Genomic DNA, 23,543 nt, shown 5'->3' with positions numbered 1-23,543 from the left:
TAGATTGGCCTTCCTCAGTACTGAGTGACGACTGTTAGAGATGTATATATTCCGGGGTGGATCTTCCCGGGGCCGTATGAGCCATATACAGTACTGGGTGGACGAGCATTTGAGATTGTGGGCACATGAGGCACTCAGCATGGTACATTCAATACATCATGTGCACTGACATGTAGATGTAGCAGAGTCTCATTTCTTTACCATGTTCATATCTGCTCTGTTCCCTATTTTGAACTGTCTATTTAGCTGAAAGCATGCCTACGTTTCTGTACGTTATTCCTGTTATCTTTGAGGAGGTTGAGTTCGTCGCTACCTCTCAGTCCATTGTTTGGACTTGTTACTTACTGAGTTGGTGTACTCACGTTACCCCCTGCACCTTGTGTTCAGATCCAGGTATCTCGGGCCACGATAGCGGTTGCTGATCATTTCAGTCGTGGGTTTTCATTGGAGATAGCGAGGTAGCTGCCTGGCAATCGCAGTCCCACCGTTCTCCTTCCTTATCTTCCTCTTAATGTATTTGTTGGCTATTCTCTAACTATATTAGTCTTGTTTTATTTCGAATAGTTATAGTACTTTGCTCGTGACTTAGTGACACCCGAGGTTGGGCTTGTATTTTCTGCTTTGTTTGATTTTTACTTTATATCTTTTATCGGATTTCAGTTGAAAATATGGTTTTACTTATGTTTTAAATGAAATATGGATTATTTGGAAATGAGTTGGCTAGCCTAGTTTCACGATAGGCGCCATCACGACCGGGTCGGTTTTGGATCGTGACAAGTTGGTATCAGATCCTAGGCTACATAGGTCTCACGGGTCATGAGCAGGTTTAGTAGAGTCTCGCGGATCGGTACGGAGACGTCTATAATTATCTTTGGGAGGCTGTAGAACCTTTAGGAAAAGCTTCACATTCTTGAATTCTTGTCGTGTGAATTTATTGATTTTGGTACTAAACTTCTGTTGTTCTATTCTCTCACAGATAGTGAGGGCACGTGCTACCAGTCAGGACGGACGACCACCAGTACTGGCAGTTGGGGCGGAGGACGCGGTCAAGGCCATGGTAGGGGCAGGGGTGTAGCCCGCACCGCAGCTAGGGCAACACCTGCAGATCCACTAGCCACCCCAGTTCAGGATCAGGTCCCAATTGCGGACGCTCCAGCAGTACCAGCTCAGGCACCGACTGTGCCTATTGTTATCCCGGACCTTCAAGAGGCCCTTGCCCAGATTCTATTAGTGTACACTGGCCTAGCTCAGACGGTCTCAGTTACTACAGCAACAACTATTACTCAGGCCGGGGGAGGCACTCAGACTCCCGCTGCTCGTACACCCGAGCAGGTTGTGCAGGGACTCGACACACCGGAGGCACCACAAGCCCAGCCGGTTGCTCCTGCTCAGGATTATATGGTTCTAGTTATGCGTGATGACGAGCAACGTCAATGGGAGAGATTTGGTAGACTTCAACCTCTGACTTTTAGTGGTACAGAGGGCGAGGATGCCTAGGGTTTCTTGGACAAGTGTTAGCGGATTCTACGTACCGCAGGTATTTTGGAGACTAGTGGGGTCTCATTTACTACTTTTCAGTTTTCTGGAGCTGCCTTCACTTGGTGGGAGGCTTATGAGAGGCGTAGGCCTGTTGGTGCAGCGCCCTTACCTGGCAGCAGTTCTCCGCTCTCTTCCTGGAGAATTATGTGCCGCAGTCCCGTAGAGAGGAGCTGTGCAGGCAGTTCGAGCAGTTGCATCAGGATGATATGACTGTGACGCAGTATGAAATAAGGTTTTATGAGTTAGCCCGTCATGCTGTTTGGTTGGTTCCTACAGACATGGAGAGGATCAGGAGATTCGTGGATGGCCTCGCTTATCAGCTACGTTATGACCAGAGAGAGGGTGTCTAGTGCTTCTTTTGAGGAGGTGGTTGACATTGCTCGAGAGATAGAGTCAGTTCACAGCCAGGAGCGAGTTGAGAGGGAGGCCAAGAGGCCTAGGGGATCTGGTAGTTTTGGTGGTGTTCCTTCGGGAGGTCAATTTTAGCACGGCAGAGGCCGTCCATTCAGACATGCTCAGCCAGCCCGTTCGGGCCACCGTGGTGGATTATCTGGCCATGGTTCTCATAGTTCACATCAGGGTCACTGATCTCTCAGTGCCCTTCCAACTCATAGTTCGACTCAGGCACCATCAGTTCAGGGCTCATCTACGCCTGGTTCTTCTGGTGGTTATCCCGGTGCTCGTGGCTCCCTTCAGTCCCCACCACTATTTACCGGGAGAGGTTGCTTCGAGCGTGGAGATTTGGGTCATATTAAGAGGTTCTGTCCTCGTCTTATGGGAGGTTCATCCCAGCAGAGGAGTCAGCCTTCGGCTTCAGCACCAGTTACTTCCCCACTCGCCCAGCCAGCTCGGGGTGGAGGTCAGTCAGCTAGGGGTCTCCCTAGAGGGGGAGGTCGATCAGGTGGTGGTCAGGCCCGTTTCTATGCACTTCCTTCCAGACCTGCTACTATCACTTCAGATGCTGTGATCACAGGCATTGTCTCCGTATGCCACAGAGATGCCTCTGTGTTATTTGAACCCAGTTCCACTTTTTCATATGTGTCATCATATTTTGCTCATTATTTTTATACGCCCCACGAGTCTCTTGTTTCATCTGTTCATGTATCTACTCCGGTGGGCGATACTATTATTGTGGACCGTGAATATCGGTCGTGTGAGGTGACTATTGGGGGTTTGGATACCTGAGAGGATCTCTTGTTAATTAGTATGGTTGATTTTGATGTGATATTGGGCATGAATTGGTTATCTCTGTGTCGTTCTATTTTGGACTGTCATGCTAAGACAGTGACATTGGCTATGTCGGGGTTGCCACGGATTGAGTGGTGAGGTTCGACGGATTATGTTCCCAGTATAGTGATTTCATTTTTGAAGGCCCACCGGATGGTTGAGAAGGGTTGTCTTTCTTATCTAGCCTTCGTGAGGGATGTTAGTGTAGAGACTCCTACCATTAATTCAGTTCCGGTAGTGAGGGACTTTCCGGATGTGTTTCCTGCAGACCTGTCGGGCATGCCCCTAGACAAGGATATTGACTTTGCTATTGATTTGGTGCCTGGAGCTCAGCCCATTTCTATTCCACCGTATCGTATGGCACCGGCGGAGTTTAAGGAGTTGAAGGAGCAGCTTGAGGAACTCCTTGATAAGGGGTTTATTCGGCCTAGTGTGTCCCCTTGGGGTGCGCCTGTTCTATTTGTGAAGAAGAAGGATGGCACGATGAGGATGTGCATTGATTATAGGCAGTTGAACAAAGTTACAATCAAGAACAAGTATTCTTTGCCTCGTATTGATGATTTATTTGACCAGCTTCAGGGAGCGAGAGTGTTCTCCAAGATCGATCTCTGTTTAGGGTATCACCAGTTGAAGATCAGGGACTCGGATATTCTTAAAACAGCCTTCAGGACCCGATATGGTCATTATGAGTTCCTTGTGATATCTTTTGGGCTAACCAATTCCCCAGCAGCATTCATGCATTTGATGAACAACGTGTTTCGGCCTTATCTCGACTCGTTCGTTATTGTATTCATTGATGATATTCTGGTGTACTCGCGTAGTCAGGAGGAGCACGCTGAGCATTTGAGAGGTTTGTTGCAGCGGTTGGGGGAGGAGAAGCTTTATGCAAAGTTCTCCAAGTGTGAGGTTTGGCTCAGCTCAGTGGCATTCTTGGGGCATGTGGTGCCTAGTGAGGGTATTCAGGTTGATCCAAGGAAGATAGAGGCAGTTCAGAGTTGGCCCAGACCATCTTCAGCCACAGAGATTTGCAGCTTTCTTGGTTTGGCGGGTTATTTCCGTCGGTTTGTTCAGGTATTTTCATCTATAGCTTCACCCTTGACAAAATTGACTCAAAATGGTGCTCCATTCAGGTGGTCGGATGAGTGTGAGGCGATCTTTCAGAAGCTCAAGACTGCCTTGACCCCAACTCTAGTGTTAGTTTTGCCATTAACTTCAGGTTCATATACAGTGTATTATGATGCTTCTAGAGTTGGTATTGGGCGGGTGTTGATGCAGGAGGGTAGAGTGATTGCTTATGCTTCTCGTCAGTTGAAGCCCCATGAGAAGAACTACCCTGTTCATGATTTGGAGTTTGCTGCCATTGTTCACGCATTGAAGATTTGGAGGCATTACCTCAATGGTGTGTCTTGTGAGGTGTTTACTGATCATCGTAACCTCCAACACTTATTCAAGCAGAAGGATCTCAATTTGAGGCAGCGGAGATGGTTGGAGCTGCTAAAGGATTATGATATCATTATCTTGTACCACCCGGGAAAGGTCAATGTAGCGGTCGATGCCTTGAGTAGGAAGGCGGTGAGTATGGGCTGTTTGGCGTACGTTCCTGTTGGGGAGAGACCTCTCGCAGTTGATGTTCAGGCCTTGGCCTATCGGTTTGTGAGGTTGGATATTTCGGAGCCCAGTCGGGTCTTAGCTTGTGTGGTTTCTCGCTCTTCCTTGTTTGATCGCATTAGAGAGCACCAATATGATGATCCTCATTTGCTTGTAAGGATAGAGTTCAGCACGACGATGCCAGAGATGTGAGTATTGGTGATGATGGGGTATTGAGGATGCAGGGCCAGATATGTGTGCCCAATGTAGATGGGTTTCGGGAGTTGATTCTGGAGGAGGCCCATAGCTCGCGGTATTCCATCCATCCGGGTGCCGCGAAGATGTATCAAGATCTGAGACAACATTATTGGCGGAGGAGGATGAAGAAGGATATTGTGGGATTTGTAGCTCGGTATCTCAATTGTCAGCAGGTGGAATATGAGCATCAGAGACCGGGTGGCTTGCTTCAGCGGTTAGATATTCCAGAGTGGAAGTGGGAGCAGATCACCATGGATTTTGTAGTTGGACTCCCACGGACTTTGAAGAAGTTTGATGCTATTTGGGTGATTGTGGATCGGCTGACCAAGTCCGCGCACTTCATTCCTGTGTGTACTACCTATTATTCAGAATGGTTAGCGGATATTTAAATCCGGGAGATTGTACTCTTGCATTGTGTCCCAGTTTCCATCATTTTAGATAGAGGTACTCAGTTTACTTTGCAGTTTTGGAGAGCCGTGCAGTGAGAGTTGGATACTCAGGTTGAGTTGAGCATATTATTTCACCCTCAGACGGATGGGCAGTCCGAGCGCACTATTCAGATATTGGTGGACATGTTGCACGCTTGTGTCATTGATTTTGGGGGTTCATGGGATCAGTTTCTGCCGTTCGCGGAGTTTGCATATAACAACAGTTATCAGTCGAGTATTTAGATGGCTCCATATGAGGCTTTGTTTGGAAGACGATATAGATCTCCAGTTGGTTGGTTTGAGCCGGGCGAGGCTAGGCTTTTGGGTATAGACTTGGTGCAGGATGCTTTGGACAAGGTGAAGGTGATTCAAGAGCGGCTTCGTACAACGTAGTCAAGACAAAAGAGTTATGCTGACAGGAAGGTTCGTGATGTGTCCTACATGGTTGGGGAGAAGGTTGTATTGAAGGTTTCACCCATGAAGGGTGTTATGAGATTTAGGAAGAAGGGTAAATTGAGTCCTCGGTTCATTGGGCCTTTTGAGGTGCTTCAAAGGATTGGGCAGGTGGTTTATGAGCTGGCCTTGCCACCTAGCTTGTCGAGTGTGCATCCGGTATTTCATGTTTCTATGCTCCGGAAGTATATTGGCGATCCGTCTCATGTTTTGGATTTTAGCACGGTTCAGTTAGACAGTGATTTGACATATGATGTGGAGCCAATGGCTATTTTGGAGCGGCAGGTCCGAAAGTTGAGATCAAAGGATATAGCTTCAGTGAAAGTGCAGCGGAGAGGTCGGCCTGTGGAGGAGGCTACCTGGGAGACCGAGCAGGAGATACAGAGCAGATATCCTCACTTGTTTGAGGCTTCAGGTATGTTTCTTGACTCGTTCGAGGACGAACATTTGTTTAAGAAGGGGAGGATGTAACGACCTGGACGGTCGTTTCATGAGTTACCGCTCTGTTTTCCCTATTTCTACTTCTTTATGTGTTGTTCAGCTGTATTTCAGCGTATCGTGTTGGTTAGTTTGGGTTCAGAGTGGTTTTGTAGAGGAATGAGACACTTAGTCTCTTTTGAGTAAGCTTAAGTTGGGAAAGGTCAACCGGATGTTGACTTATGTGTAGAAGGTCCCAGATGTGAATTTGATTGTTCGAATAGCTTCGTTAGGTGATTTGGGACTTAGGAGCGTGATCGGAATGTATTTCGGAGGTCCGTGGAAGATATAGGCTTGAATTGGCGAAATTGGAAATTTGGCATTTTTCGGTCGGCAGTGGAAATTTTGATATAGAGGTCGAATTGGAATTCCGGAAGTTTGAGTAGGTCCGTTGTGTCATTTCTGATGTGTGTGCAAAATTTCAGGTAATTCGGATGAGGTTTGATAGGTTTTTGCATCGGTTGCGGAATTCGGAAGTTTGGAAATCCTTAGGCTTGAATCAGATGGTGATTTGATGTTTTGATGTTGTTTGGAGTGTTCCAAAGGTTGGAATAAGTTTGAATGATGTTATGGGATGTGTTGGCATGTTTGGTTGAGGTCCCGAGAGCCTCGGGTGGTTAACGGATCATTTTGGACTGTGGAAAGATGGCAGATTTTCTGGTAATTTTTGTTGCAGAGATTTGCTCTTCGCGTTTGCGAAAGGGAGCTCGCGTTAGCGAAGGTATGGCCAGTGGAAGGATCGCGAACACGAGGAGTTGAACACGTTCGTGAAGAGGAAAGATGGATCAGCTGGACCCCAAGGATTTCTTCTACGCGTTCGCGTAGAGGACAACGCGTTCGCGAAGGGTCTGACAGGTGAAGCTACACGTTCGCGAGAGTGTACTCGCGTTCGCGAAAGAGGAAAGATTGAGCAGTGGATTTTTGTGCTTCGTGAACACAAGGCTTTGACCGCGTTCGCGAAGAAGGGAACACCTGGGCAGAAAGTATAAAAAGCCAACTTCGCGATTCAACTCATTTCTCACGAATTTTGAACGACTTTGAAGCTTTTTGAGAGAAATTGAAGAGGGATTCGAGGGGTAACATTTTGAGGTAAGGTTTTTGAACTCAATACTCGATTATTTGGAGATTTCTAACTAATTAGACGTGAAATTTGTGGGATTTAAGGGTTAAAATTGAGGGATTAGGGCTTGAAATTGGAGAGTTTAAGTTGGGGATTTGAGGGGCCATTTGAGGTCCGATTTTGATGTTCTTGGTATGTATAGATTCGTGGGAGGATGAGGATTCTTGTGATGTGATTTTTATCAAATTTCGAGACATGGTCCCGAGGGTTGGGTTTGGCCAATTTCGGGATTTTTGAGTTAATTTGATAATTTTCGTATGTGTTTCATTCCTTTAGCGTATATTGATGATAATATACTGATTTTGGTTAGATTAGGGGCATTTGGAGGCCGAATCAAGAGGCAAGGGCGTCGCGGGTTAGAGTTTGGCTTGGTTTGAGGTAAGTAACGCTTCCAAACTTGGTTCTGAGGGTTCAAAACCCCGAACTATGAGTTCTATGATTACTATTTAGGTGACGCAAATGACAAGTGACGGGCGTGTGGGCGTGCACCGTGAGAATTGCGGCCTTGATCATTCCATGGCACCGCTTAGTAACTCTTTATTGTTGATAGCTGTGTTTTTATCATGTGATTAAGTAATTGTGCTGTAAGAACATGCTAGATATCCTGTTAGGGCTTCACGTCGATACTGTTGAGACCCGAGTGGTCGTTTCTTACTGTCATCTCATTACATAATTGATATTCTGTACTCAGTCTTGCTCGTGCATATCATATCATGTCTCAGTCTCAGTTATTATTATTTGGCATATCATATCATTGTCTCGGGCTAGTTTCATGACATTGTGAGCCTGTGTGTGTGAGACTGGAGAGTGATGACTGAGTGAGGCCGAGAGCCTGATTGTGAGTGACAGTTATGGGATCGGGCTGCATGCGCGCAGCGGTTATGTTGATGATTATGATAGCGCTTACTGTAGGAGCCCCTCCGGAGTTTGTAACACACCCGCAGTGAGCGCAGTTGATTATATTCAGGGATCGATCTTCCCTTGGTATGGAGATGGATCTTCTCCATGAGGCTAGTTGGCCTGTTCCTCGGTACTGGAGACCGATGGTCTTTGATGTGTATATCTTCCGGGATGGATCTTCCCTAGGCCTTGCGAGCCATATACAGTACTGAGTGGTTGTGAGGTTGTTATCATTGTTATTATCTGGAGATGGATCTTCTCCACAGGCTGGATTGGCCTTCCTCAGTACTGAGTGACTGCTGTTAGAGTGGACAAGCATTTGAGATTGTGGGCATATGAGGCACTCAGCATGGAGCATTCCATACAGCATGTGCACTGACCTATAGATGTAGCAGAGTCTCATTTCTTTACCATGTTCATATCTGCTCTATTCCCTATTTTGAACTATCTATTTAGCTTAAAGCATGCCTACGTTTTTGTACGTTATTCCTGTTATCTTTGAGGAGGTTGAGTTCGTCACTACCTCTCAGTCCATAGTTTGGACTTTTACTTACTGAGTTGGTGTACTCACGTTACCCCCTGCACCTTCTGTGCAGATCCAGGTATCTCGGGCCACGGTAGCGGTTGCTGATCATTTCAGTCGTGGGGTTTCATTGGAGATAGCGAGGTAGCTGCCTGGCAATCACAGTCCCGGCGTTCTCCTTCCTTATCTTCCTCTTAGTGTATTTGTTTGCTATTCTCAGACTATGTTAGTCTTGTTTTATTTCGAGCAGTTATAGTATTTTGCTCGTGACTTAGTGATACCCAATGTCGGGCTTGTATTTTCCGCTTTGTTTGATTTTTACTTTATATCTTTTATCGGATTTCAGTTGAAAATATGGTTTTACTTAAGTTTTAAATGAAATATGGATTATTTGGAAATGAGTTGGCTGGCCTAGTTTCACGATAGGCGCCATCACGACCGGGTAGGTTTTGGGGTCGTGACACCAATATGCTTTACTGGGTAGGAAAATATAAATGTACAAGCTAGAATTTTACATGAAGTAACATCAGAAGCACTTTATCATGTATGCTTTGTTTCTATCAAATAAAAAATATCCATCTTTACAGCTTAAGCCTTATATATAGACCCAAAGGTTCCTTTTCATTTTTCTTGTCCTTCATGTTCTATACATATGTTACATAGACCCCTTTTTTTTACTTTTCCTTTTTAATGAATTTCCTACTCTAATCAGCATTTGTGCTCCACTACTGCTCTTGGTTTCTGTCACGACCCGAGTTCTCCCTCTATGAACTGTCGTGATGGCACCTAGTCTCTGTGACTAGGTAAGCCTAGCAAATTACGGAAAAAGGAAAATAAAATACGAAACCAGCAAGTTACGATTAAAACATAATAAAAGAGTTTAAAATGCCGCTCGGCATATACAATACACACTCTCAAAACTAAAACAAAAACTCCCAAAACCCGGAATCTCATGAAATCACAAGCTATAGAAACTACATAGTGTTCTAACTCCTGAATGTCTAATCAAAAGTAAATACAGGAAGTCTAAAGCTAAAAGGGAGAATAGAGAGGGACTTCTAGGTTTGCGGACGCGGCAGATATACCTCGAAGTCTCTGATATCGCCCGCTTCACTGATGGAATGGCTGAGCAGAAGAACCTGGATCTGCACACGAAAAACATGTGCAGGAAAGGGCATGAGTATACCACAACGGTACCCAATAAGTGCCAAGCCTAACCTCGGTCGAGCAGTGACGAGGAAGGTCAGGGCCCTACTGGATATATATATAAAAACAAGGAAAAACAGTATGAAATGCGAAAATGTAATTAAAATACTAACAATCGATAAAGAATAGAATCACAGAAAGAATATAACTCAGTACACAGAGATACCAACAGGGGATCTCTCAGGGTATCGTCCCGGAGTCCCAAACGTAAATGTGCAGAGGATCTCCCGGGATATCGTCCCGTAGTCCGAATCATAATTATGCAGGAAAATCACCCGGAATACCAATCCGTAGTCCCAAAGTAAATATCCAATACAGGGGAATCTCCCGGGATGTCGTGTCGTAGTCCCAAATATAAATGTGTAGGGGGATCTCCCGGAATACCGATCTGTCACGACCCAAAATCCACTAGTCATGATGACACCTAACTCAACCCGCTAGGTAAGCCAACTAATAACTATCCGATTCCATTAAAGTCAACCAAACAATTAAATAGAGAAGTTAACTGAATTTTATACATTCCCCAAGGACTGGTAGTACAAATCATGAGCTTCTACGAATAGAGTTTACAAAGCAACAATGAAACAAATACACAGTCTGTTTGAAAAGTACATAAATAGAGTTTTATAAGCTAAGGCTACCCCGAACAAAGGAGGCAGCTACAACAGGGACACTGGTACATCTTCAAGTCCCGCAACCATCGAGCACAACAACAACAACAACCAACATCTGCACGCAATGTGCATAAGTGTAGTATCAGTACATCCGACCCCATGTACTGAGTAAGTAACAGACCTAACCTTAGGTTGAAAGCAGTGACAGGCTAACACAAGATCGGGTCCAGTGCCAATATTTCCACAACAGTTCATAACAACATAATACAAGTTAAAAAAAAGATATCTCAAAAATAAAATACTCAGCTCGTTCACAATTCCATAAAATGGTCATGCTTTTCAAATATCTCAGTGAAAGAAAATCCCAAATCTCTTACCGAAAATGCCAAAAGTACGAGTAAGTTTGAAAGCTTTAATTTTTCCAAATATCCTTTCCACAATAAATAAAATGTCTCATTTTCTTTCCCAATAACAAGTATAAAGTGCCTCTCCATACCCACATATAAATGTCTATAATAAGTAATGAATGGCGTGATACTATCTAGTATGAGGAAAATGCCTCTCTATGCCTGTATGTCATGTATGCATGTAAATACATGTATTTTAGAGATGATACAGTACTCACACTCTCAGAGTAGAAAATCTCATTTCATCGCATCCTCTCCTACTAAGCTCAATACTCAGCACACTAAATCACTCAGCACTGTGTAATAACCGCTGTGGCGTGCAGCACCATCCATATATATACATAGTCGATTGCGCTCACTGGGGGTGTACAGACTCCGAAGGGGCTCCTTCAGCCCAATCACTATATCGCTGCGGCGTACAGCCCGGCTCAATATTGCTGCAGCATGTAGCCCGATCCATATATCGTTGCAGCGTGCAGCCCGATCCATATACATATATAATCAATATATCGCTGCGGCGTGCAGCCCAATCCATATACATAAATATAAACAATATATCACTGCGGCGTGCAACCCGATCCAAAAATGTCACTCTCACTCAGGCCCCTCACCTAGTCATAAATCTCTCCAATCTCACTCACAGGCACACAATGTCATGAATCTAGCCCGACAACAATGATATGATGTATCAGTAACAACAAACTGAGATTGAGATATGATATGAATGCATGAATATGACTGAGTACAAAAATATCAATGGAAATCAGTGAGATGACAGCCAGAAATAACCACTATGGGTACAAACAATATTAGCATGAAGCCTAAACATGATATTTAGCATGATTGATAGCTTAATTACTTTACCACATGGTGAAAACACAAATATCCACAAAATAGGGCCAGTATACAGGGCCATGGAAACAACAGAGTCCCAATTCATAGGTTGCACGCCCACACGCCCGTCACCTAGCATGTGCGTCACCTCAAAACCAATCACATAACACGCAGTTTGGCGTTTCATACCCTCAGCACTAATCTTAGAAGAGTTACTTACCTCGAACGAGCCAATACCAATGCCGAGCAGGCCACGCGATACTCCTGGAATGCCACCCCACACATTCCAACCTCCGAACGGCTCAAAACTAACTAAATACAACTCAAATACATCAAACAATGCTAAAGGAACCAATCCCAATCGAAAAAGGTCGAATCTTTAATCAAAAGCCCAAAATCGGCCAAAAAGCCCAACCCGGGCCCGCACCTCGGAACCCGACAAAACTCACAAAATCCGTCAACCCATTCAATTACGAGTTCAACCATACTAGTTTCACTCAAATTCGATTCCGAATCGGTGTTCAAAACTCCAAAAATATTATGAAACTTTAGGCCAAAACCCCCAATTTCTTCTTTAAAATTCATCAACCAAAAGCTAAAATTGAATATAGATTCATGAAATATAACCAAAACCGAGTAGAGAACATTCACCCCAATTTATATGCTGAAAAACGCCTCAAAAATTGTCCAATTCCGAGCTCCCCAACTCAAAATATGTTAAATGCACAAAACCCTCGTTTTAATACTGTTCTGCCTCGTTTCTTGTGCCAAAGATCTCTAAACTCACTTTTGATACCTCCAATGAATTCCTTGTGAAATTCTAGTCAAGTTAGGCTCTTGAAACACTCCATTTGACCTTATATTGAAGGAGATATGTTGGTTTCAATATTTGGAAATAGTGCAGATTTTTAAATATGCAGCAGTGGCATTTTCGTAATTAATCTGAAAAATCTGGCAACCCAATTCTTAGTAAAATGACCATTAAATCCTCATACGATGTCCAAATTTGACGATTCTTTTTGCTATGGCTCCGTAATTACGATACGGATCTAATACTTCAATAAAAACAGAAATCAGAGCTTTTTTGTTCAATGTGGTACCATTTATGCTTGAAGAAACGACGTCGAAACATAAGAAAAACGAGCGCAACACAACCCAAACCAATCCAAAACTCACCTGAGCCCCTCGGGACCCCGTCAGAACATACCAACAAGTTCCATGTCATAATACGAACCTTCTCGTGGCCTCAAAATATACATAACAATATCGAAACGACGAAACGCACCTCAAATCATACTTAATGAACTTTCGAACTTTCGACTTCCAAAAACTCACGACGAAACATATCAAATCAACTCTGAATGAACTCAAATTTTGCACACAAGTCCTAATACATCATACGGAGCTACTCGTGCCCCCAAACTACCGAGTGAAGTGCAAATGCTCAAAATGACCTGTCGAGTCGTTACATTCTCCCCCATTTAAACATACGTTCGTCCTCGAACGTGCCTAGAGTTGTTCCAAAAGCCATCAAATCGCCGTGTAACCTCACTATGCACATACCCGAGGTGATCCCACGTCACCCTATCCCATATATTTCTGATAACACAACATGACTGAAATTTCTTAATCCAACCTAGCCCATAAGCCTTTGAATCCCATTTCACATCCAAAATTTTCTATAAGATCAGAATCTCGCATCTACACACTGTATAAGTCTGAACAAGCTGTATTAAGCCATAGCCATAACTCAAGATGAAATCACGTGATATTCCATATAACTCAAACACTCATAGCGATAACTTCTAATCACAGTAGCTGCTCAAGATAACCCAATACCGGTAATAAACCTCTTATCAAACAGAGCCTCATTCTAACACTTTCATATACTGCCAATGATGAAAGAAACACGCATAAACTCATAACCATTCGCCAGACCAACAGTTGTGGAACTCCCTCTCCTTTGATAGGAACTATAGCAAATTTCTAAGCCGATCAGCATCAATATCCTTCCAAATATACTGCAGTTTGATCCGATAGCACCCATTCTAGGTACGATGACCCCATCCCATCTAACATAATCACTCTAGTGACATGACATATTAATACAACCTAAAGCCACAACTCGTGCAATGCGTGCACCAATAAGCAACATTCCAAATGTAATCAATCATGGAAATGACTCAGCCGAAGGAACTATCTCACAAGCTCAATAGGTACCGCCACAAAGCAATGCTAAGAACCTATCACAAACCGTATAACCAAAACACATGAATCTAACACAAAGGATCATGTCTCAACATAACTCCGCTACAATGCGTGACCCATCCAAACGCTGGTCCATATTATATACCTCAAGCCACCCTGCTCAAAATCAATAACCACGCAAAATTCGACATCAAGCACCCAAAGTGCATTACCACAACCACGGAGAGCAAATAACACAATACCACAATTAGGAAAGAACATAGCCAACACGCAATCAATCATGCAATAACCAAATACTCATCTCGCTCAAATTCCGCTATAAAGCTCAAATAGAACCGCACCATATGTGCATATAACCAACGAATCACAACTCCTCGTGGCATAGAAGAGTAACTCATAGATCATTTCAGAGCACGAATAAGCTCAACAACAACCAAATGGCACATCCCTCAGCAATACTAGTATGGAGCCAACCAATCCGACTCGGTGTAGAATACACATCCTAATTGGGCCTACCAATGGACCCCTAAATCAACTCTAGTCACCCACAAATAGATAAATTATCCTCCGAAAGTCCACAATGACTGAATCATAACACATACTATCACCTAGCTAGCTTCGGCCACACTTCACAGTCCACAACCATGCAACAAACTGCTCTTGAGAGCTCCTAGTCTCCAAATCCATAGAATACATGAATCACCATATCTGATCCCAACTCCACCGCCTGAATGTCTAACACAGCTCTCATACACGATCATCCCACGAGGAATACTTCTATAATTCTTCTGTGCCACACAGCAAAATTTGAACACCAGCAGTCGATCAACTAGGAGAGTGCCGCCATACTAATGAAGTATCCATAAATCAAAACACATCCTCCCTTTTGAAATGTATACTCTCATCAAGCCATGCCAAATAGTAATGTTATTTACCTAGTCATCTGAAACTGTCCATGTTGCCTAAGGACTCATGACCTCCCCTTTAAAACTAAACCGTGATCTTACACAAGCAAATCTCAATCCAACACAACACACCGCATATACTATGCTATCATACGAAAAATACGAGAACTTCGTAATCCACTCCGAGTCACAAGCAACTACTCACTCAATTAGCCAAGAACTTTCCATTTGATTTCATCCAGAGAAAATCACTATACATCACATGCTCCTCACGCCAATAGAAAATATACATCTCAAACTATGGTAGAAACCATCGAGAACTCTCCGAAACCCATTTGCACATAACCAAACCATCAGAACTGAATCTCTCTAACTCAACCAAGCCACGTAGGCCACCAAAACCCAAGAGTACCGCCACAAAACACCTGTAGAGACTCACTACCTCATAAGGACCAAAAGAGCCAATCGCATCCATTACCATGCCGATCCAACCTACAACCAAGCTGTCCTATTTATCCTAGTTCCTTCTGAATTACCTTCAAGTTGATACTTCTCCTTGCCATAATACCACAATCCTCAACCAAGACTCACCACACGAGACCCTAGAATAAACCACACTGCCCTAAGGCTCATAACCGCTGAATGCTCTCGTAATCACCCCAAAAGTACCACATCTAAGGTACCCTCTCTGAAGAGGCCTTCTGCGAATCTAATGTCATTACCTTCGCCTTCCCGATACTGATATGTAGAATCCATAATGATATAGAAACGCCACAAGTCCTGACATCCTCCAATATGAATCTTAGTTTCTAGCCAAATACACATCCTGAAGATTCCCAATTGCCACGCTCAAATCTTGAATTCATTTGAACCATTCTCGAGAGTCTTCCACTCTGCTTAAATCTCAATTAGACTGACCAAACGGACTGAATGACTGGTGCCCCATTAGCACTCCAACACCCAAGAAAGTAACTCCACCTTAATGCAACCAAATAAATTCCTGCTCCATACACATTACATCCTTCATCAATAACAACTCAAATCGTTCCGTGATTCTCAAATACTCATAAAGTTTACCCATAATTTCCTTTACTCAAGACATCCTCGATCTCACCCTCTGCAGAACATAACTCATTCACAAGTATACCTCAAACCGAAACCAATACAACACATAACCGTGAAATTAACTTATCAATAGCGGACTCCTCCACTTGGCTCAAAGCCATATATCAAAACACGCCATAACTGCCAATGCCCATACTTTATTACAGCCATAATATCGCAGTGAGATTTAACTAAATCCTCCATAAGTTCATGCAACACAAACCATATAATACCTCAAATCATTTGCAAATCTCATATTCATCCTCATAACAGTCAAGCCCACTCTCATAAGCGATCCAAACTCAAATTGAAACACATATTTCACTGGTAAAAGAGAACTCCCAACAAACAATCATAGGGATCACACAAACCTCAGGATACCCCGCAGGAGATAGCCCACCTGCTTTGCCTCAAACCGACCTCTCCCTATACCCTTCCACAGTCATAAACATTACGCAATCACTTAATCTTCCTGAGTCTGAACTCATATCACGACATGAAATCTACTTCACTCCTCAACTAATCAACATGAAAAGACCTTTCAACATACCCATAACTCGGGACTATACATTAAATTAAGATGGAAATCAAGCACCAAATGGTTCTTGCTACACTCCAAGCAGACCCTTCTTCACATTCAACCATATGAACACATCTCGCAGTCACATCATACTCATCATGTAGCCATCTAGCCATAAATTCTATGAATAGGGACACTGACGGACATATAAATCCAAAAGCACGTGCTCACACAATCAACACCTCTATGCTCAAACCATAGTCAAAACCCGGCCTCAAGTCATCCAGACTGGCCCATCATCAGCATACCGAAATTACATCTCGCACCTCTTCCATAGAATCACAAGCCATCGATGTACAGCTGATACCGAGCGCTCAAGTGTGCATACGAATGCGTGGAAGTAATTCAAAGGATTACGCTTCAAGATGAATCAATGCCGCACGATGAGGAAAGAAAGATGGGAAGTATATCCTAAATGCCCTGTAGCCTCTCAAAGATAGCTATGGACGCCATCATACTGATCCACAAGACTCTACTAGACACTTGCTCATGACTTGTAGAACCTATGAACCTAGAGCTATGATACCAATCTATCACGACCCAAAATCCACTAGTCATGATGGCACCTAACCCAATCCGCTAGGTAAGCCAACTAATAACTATCCACTTCCATTAAAGTCAACCAAACAATTAAATAGAGAAGTTAACTGAATTTTATACATTCTCCAAGGACTGGTAGTACAAATCATGAGCTTCTACGAATGGAGTTTACAAAGCAACAATGAAACAAATACACAGCCTGTTTGAAAAGTACATAAATAGAGTTTTATAAACTAAGGCTACCCCGAACAAAGGAGGCAGCTACAACAGGGACGCCGGTACATTTTCAAGTCCCGCAACCATCGAGCACAACAACAACAACAACCGACATCTGCACGCAATGTGCAGAAGTGTAGTATCAGTACAACCGACCCATGTACCGAGTAAGTAATAGACCTAACCTTAGGTTGAAATCAGTGACGAGCTAACACAACAATTCATAACAACATAATACAAGTTAAAAAAAAGAATCTCAAAAATAAAATACTCAACTTGTTCAATATTCCAAAAAATGGTCACGCTTTTCAAATATCTCAGTGAAAGAAAATACCAAATCTCTTACCGAAAATGCCAAAAGTACGAGTAAGTTCGAAGACTGTGATTTTTCCAAATATCCTTTCCACAATAAATAAAATGTCTCATTTTCTTTCCAAATAACAAGTATAAAGTGCCTCTCCATACCCACATATCAATGTGTATAATAAGTAATGAATGACGTGATACTATCTAGCATGAGGAAAATGCATCTCTATGCCTATATGCCATGTATGCCTGTAAATACATGTATTTCAGACATGATACATGTACTCACACAATCAGAGTAGCCAATCTCATTACATCACATCCTCTCCTACTAAGCTCAATACTCAGCACACTAAATCACTTAGCACTGTGTAATAACCGCTGCGGCGGGCAACCCTATCCATATATATACATAGTCGATTGCGCTCACTGGAGGTGTACAGACTCCGGAGGGGCTCCTTCAGCCCAAGCACTATATCGCTGCGGCGTGCATCCCGATCCATATATCGCTGGGGCATGCAGCCTGATTCATATACATATTTAATCAATATATCGTTGCGGCGTGCAGCCCGATCCATATATCGCTGGGGCATGCAGCATGATCCATATACATATTTAATCAATATATCGCTGCGGCGTGCAGCTCAATCCAAAAATGTCACTCTCACTCAGGCCCTCGGCCTCACCTAGTCATGAATCTCTCCAGTCTCACTCACAGGCACACAATGTCATGAATCTAACCCGACAATAATGATATGATATATCAGTAACAACAACTGAGACTGAGATATGATATGAATGCATGAATATGACTAAGTACAAAAATATCAATGGAAATCAGTGAGAAGACAACCAGAAATAACCTCTATGGGTACAAACAATATCAGCATGAAGCCTAAACATGATATTTAGCGTGATTGACAGCTCAATTACTTTACCACATGGTGAAAATACAAATATCCACAAAGTAGGGCCAGTATACAGGGCCATGGAAACAACAGAGTCCCAATTCATAGGTTGCACGCCCACACGCCCGTCACCTAGCATGTGCGTCACCTCAAAACCAATCACATAACACGTAGTTTGGCGTTTCATACCCTCAGCACTAATCTTAGAAGAGTTACTTACCTCGAACGAGCCAATACCAATGCCGAGCAGGCCACGCGATACTCCTGAAATGCCACCCCACACATTCCAACCTCCAAACGGCTCAAAACTAACTAAATACAACTCAAATACATCAAACAATGCTAAAGCAACCAATCCCAATCGAAAAAGGTCGAATCTTTAATCAAAAGCCCAAAATCGGCCAAAAAGCCCAACCCGGGACCGCACCTCGGAACCCGACAAAACTCATAAAATATGTCAACCCATTCAATTACGAGTTCAACCATACTAGTTTCACTCAAATCCGACAACGAATCGGTGTTCAAAACTAAAAAATTCATATTATGAAACTTTAAGCCAAAACCCCCAATTTCTTCTTTGAAATTCATCAACCAAAAGCTAAAATCGAAGATAAATTCATGAAATATAACCAAAACCGAGTAGAGAACACTTACCCCAATTCATATGCTGAAAAACGCCTCCAAAAATTGCCCAATTCCGAGCTCCCCAACTCAAAATATGTTAAATGCACAAAACCCTCATTTTAACACTGTTCAGCCTCGTTTCTTGTGCTAAAAGATATCGAAACTCACTTTTGATACCTCCAATGATATCCTTGTAAAATTCTAGTCAAGTTAGGCTCTTGAATTACTCAGTTTGACCTTATATTGAAGGAGATATATTGGTTTCAATATTTGGAAATAGTGCAGGTTTTTAAATACGTAGCAGTGGCAATTTCATAATTAATCTAAAAAAATCTGGCAACCTAATTCTTAGTAAAATGACCATAAAATCCTCATACGATGTCCAAATTTGACGATTCTTTTTGCTATGGCTCCGTAATTACGATACGGAGCTAATGCTTCAATAAAAGCAGAAATGGGAGCTCATTTGTTCAATGTGGTACCATTTATGATTGAAGAAACGATATCGAATCATAAGAAAAACGAGCGCAACACAACCCAAACCTATCCGAAACTCACCTAAGCCCCTCGGGACCCCATCAAAACATACCAAAAAGTTCCATATCATAATATGGACCTACTCGAGGCCTCCAAATATACATAACAATATCGAAACGACAAAACACACCTTAAATCAAACTTAATGAACTTTCGAACTTTCGACATTCAAAAACTCACGCCGAAACATATCAAATCAACTCGGAATGAACTCAAATTTTGCACACAAGTCCTAATATATCATATAGAGCTACTCATGCCCCCAAACTACCGAGCGAAGGGCAAATGCTCAAAATGACCTGTCGGGTCGTTACACGATCCGTAGTCCCAAAGTAAACATGCAGGGGATCTCCCGGGATATCGTCCCGTAGTCCCAAAGTAAACAAACAACAGTCTCAAGAAATGAATCTACAGCTCTATTCAAGTTCGTACCAAGAAAACAGAGATTTCTATTCTAAACATGCTGCACAGAATTCAAGTATACAGTTTAAGCAGGTAGAACAGCTAAATTACTTAAGCATGCTTTCCTAAGCTAAATAGTAGGCTTTAAGATACAAGTGGTGTTCAACAAAAAGGAAACACAGATATTTACTTAATGAAAATAGGGTTTTTCCAACAATTATAACGTGTACGCACTCGTCACCTCACATACTCGGCATTCATACAACAACAATACCAAATCCTAAGGGGAATTTCCCCACACAAGGTTAGGCAAGCCACTTACCTTGAACCGGCTCAAAATCAATCTGAAATCACGCTCTTGCCACGAGTATCCAACTCCGAGTGGCCCATATCTAATCAAATAAATTTCATAATGTAAATATAACTACAAACAACGAATTTAGATAAAAGAATCGAAGCTAAGGTAAGAAAATAGAAAAATGCCCAAAAATCCTCTCCAGGCCCACGTCTCGAAATCGGGTAAAAATTATGGATTATGAAAACTTATTCACTCACGACCACACTCGAACTAAAATCACCAAAATCCGACGCCAAAATCTCACTCAAAACTCAATTTTAAGTTGGGGAACTTTTCTCCCATTTTCAAACTTTTACCCTCATTTTCCTTAATTAGAAGAGGAAAACAATAATAGATTATAGTATTATGATCAAAATCGAGTTAGAATTCGTTACCCAATGATTCTCCTTCAAAACCCCTCGAAAAATCGTCTCCCACCGAGCTCCAATTCAATTTTGTGTTATGAAATTTCAAACCCTCAAATTTTCTATATCTGCCCAACGATTTCCGCATCTGCGGTTCATGGGGCCGCACCTGCGGCTTGGGCTCTGCATCTACAGAATTTCATTAACTCCTTAGGCACCGCACCTGCGCTCCCTTCTCCGCAGATGCAGTCCACTTCTGCGGTCCTTTAGCCGCATCTGCGGTCACTAGCCTTTGTGCCCAACCCGCACCTGCGACCTCCTTCCTCGCTTCTGCGGGCCGCACCTGTGGGCTCCTCACCGCAGGTGCGAAAATACCAGAAGCAACAAACTTCAGAATAGCCTAAGTCCAAATTCAACTTCCGTTAAGCATCCGAAACTCACCCGAGGCCCCCGGGACCTCAACCAAACATACCAACCAATCCTAAAATATCATACGAACTCAGTCGAACCCTCAAATCACATCAAACAATGCTAGAACATGAATCACCCTCCAATCGAAGCCTAATGAACTTGAAATCTCAAGAATTCTACAACTGATGCCGAAACCAACCAAACCATGCCCGATTAACCCCAAATTTTGTACACAAGTCACATTCAACACTACGGAGCTATTCTAACTTTCGGAATCGGATTCCGACCCCGATATCAAAATTTCACTATCGATCCGGAAACTTCAAAAATTCAACTTTCGGGATTTCAAGCCTAAATAAGCTACGGACCTCCAAACACAATCCGAACACGCCTCTAAGCCCGAAATCACTCAACGGAGCTAACGAAATTGACGAAATTGCATTCTGAGGCTGTCTTTACACTGTTCCGACTACGGTCCAAATTCTAAAGCTTAACTCTCATTTAGGGACTAAGTGTCCCAAAACACTCTGAAATCCAAATGAATCCTCTCGGCAACTCACAATAGCAGAAAATAAACATGGGAAAAGCAATTAAAGGGGATCGAGGCGTTAATTCTCAAAATGACCGGCCGGGTCGTTACAGTTTCCTACAACCAAATAAATACATGGTTCATGGACAAGACTATTAAAAGCCCTCTTATACCTAATGTTTACATATCATATATTTTAAGAACCTAAATAGAATTGTAGAAGATAATCTATAGCAATCTATGAATACTCTATATACACAAGATAGTTGGTTTGTCTTCGCCTCCGTAATGAAATTAATCTTCATCCTTGAAGCATGCAACAAAGGATAAAGAACCAGGCACACACATGTAAGAGCTTTCAACAAGTTATACGTTGTACATCTTTCCCAAGAAAACAAGTCTAACGAATACAACTAATTCATGCAGAAGAGAACCACAAAAGATTTAAACTTTGCACCACAAACAAACTATACTCCAACTTTTAATAAAAATGAACTTTCATAGGTGAATATTCACATTTAAAAAAAAAAAAATTTAAAATAGACCTCAAAGAAGAAGAGGGAGAATGCAAGTTATCCGAGCTTAGGCATGTGGGAGTTAACACTTTTGACTGGGACATTACAGATTATATAAACTGTATTCCTTCTACTAAACTTCCTTCGGCGAGGTATGCTTCCGTCCTACCCATTTTATATTGATGCAAAAAATACTCACAAAACACAACCATTTCAACCTAATTAAACTAATTGAACTCCATTTATTTAAGATGTAATCACCCATTAGGAAAGTTAATCGCCAAAAGAATAACATAAAATAATTTGTTCAAGAAGATAATCCTAAATGCTAAACTACTATTAAACATCTATTATTGTATCAACTTGCTATGAACAACGATTCACAAGTTTCAATACGCTAATTGCTAAGTACTGTTTAGCATCAAACTTGGAAAACCTTCCACAGATGATGAATTTGTATCCACACCAAAAGAAGAGAGGGCCAAAACAGAAATACAAATATATATATAAAGAATGCTAATTCCCATGAGGTCAAAGTAGCGTTAAATCAATCTCACTGTAGAAACAGCCAATAAAATCTTGACAAGAGCGACCAATATTTTCGATCCATGTGCACATTGTTATGGATCCAATATCCACGAACCAAATACAGAAATAACAGATTGATATATTGATACTGATAACAAAGGAATTACACTATAAAGTAACAATAACTAAGGCTAGTAACAAAAAGAAAGGGGATGAGAAGACAGAGCCACAGAGAGAAATAGTTGAGGGAGATAGAGACCAGAGAGGGGAAGTTTCTACAAAATTCAGCCTAACTCTAGAATGCAATTATTTATCTCCTGATTTCCTTGTTCTCTGTCACGCGCAACGCACATGCTCTATTTTCAGTCAGGGTCCCATATGTAATTTGCCAAAAGCCCAAATGTGGTATCACGGCTATTTTGATTCATAACAATACCCCCGTCCTCAATAAGAACCTTGCCCTCAAGGTTCGAGTCGGGAATTCCATCTAACCACGTTACAATCAGATCATATAAACTAAGCCTTTCCTCTATTGCATGTGTAAAATCTATGTTAGTATAACAGGCAGCAACAATGAACGTCCATAGATCTAGATTTGCATATAAACTTTGACTTCCTTGATTACCATCTGAAGCAACCACAAGAATTCCACGTCTTAAAGCTTGAAATGACCCTATAGAAATGGCATCATTGAAATAATCTGCTTGGGAAGCATCAGGACCACAATATAATAAAACAATCCCATCTCTAAGTGCTCATTAAATGCATCCAACAAGTCTACATTATAACAACCAGAACTCCAACAAGTTTTGTACATCGCTATTCTGGCTAGTGGCAATATATAATCAGACACTTTCCTGCTTAAGGTTTTCAAAAGTGAATGTACCTCCAATGTCCAAGCCTTCATCTCAGCATTTTTCACCTTTAGTAAGAGACCTTCAAGCCCAACCACATA

Source organism: Nicotiana attenuata, unplaced genomic scaffold (assembly GCF_001879085.1).
Source record: "Nicotiana attenuata strain UT unplaced genomic scaffold, NIATTr2, whole genome shotgun sequence".
NCBI lineage: Eukaryota > Viridiplantae > Streptophyta > Magnoliopsida > Solanales > Solanaceae > Nicotiana > Nicotiana attenuata.
Note: the sequence above shows the minus strand (reverse complement) of the source record.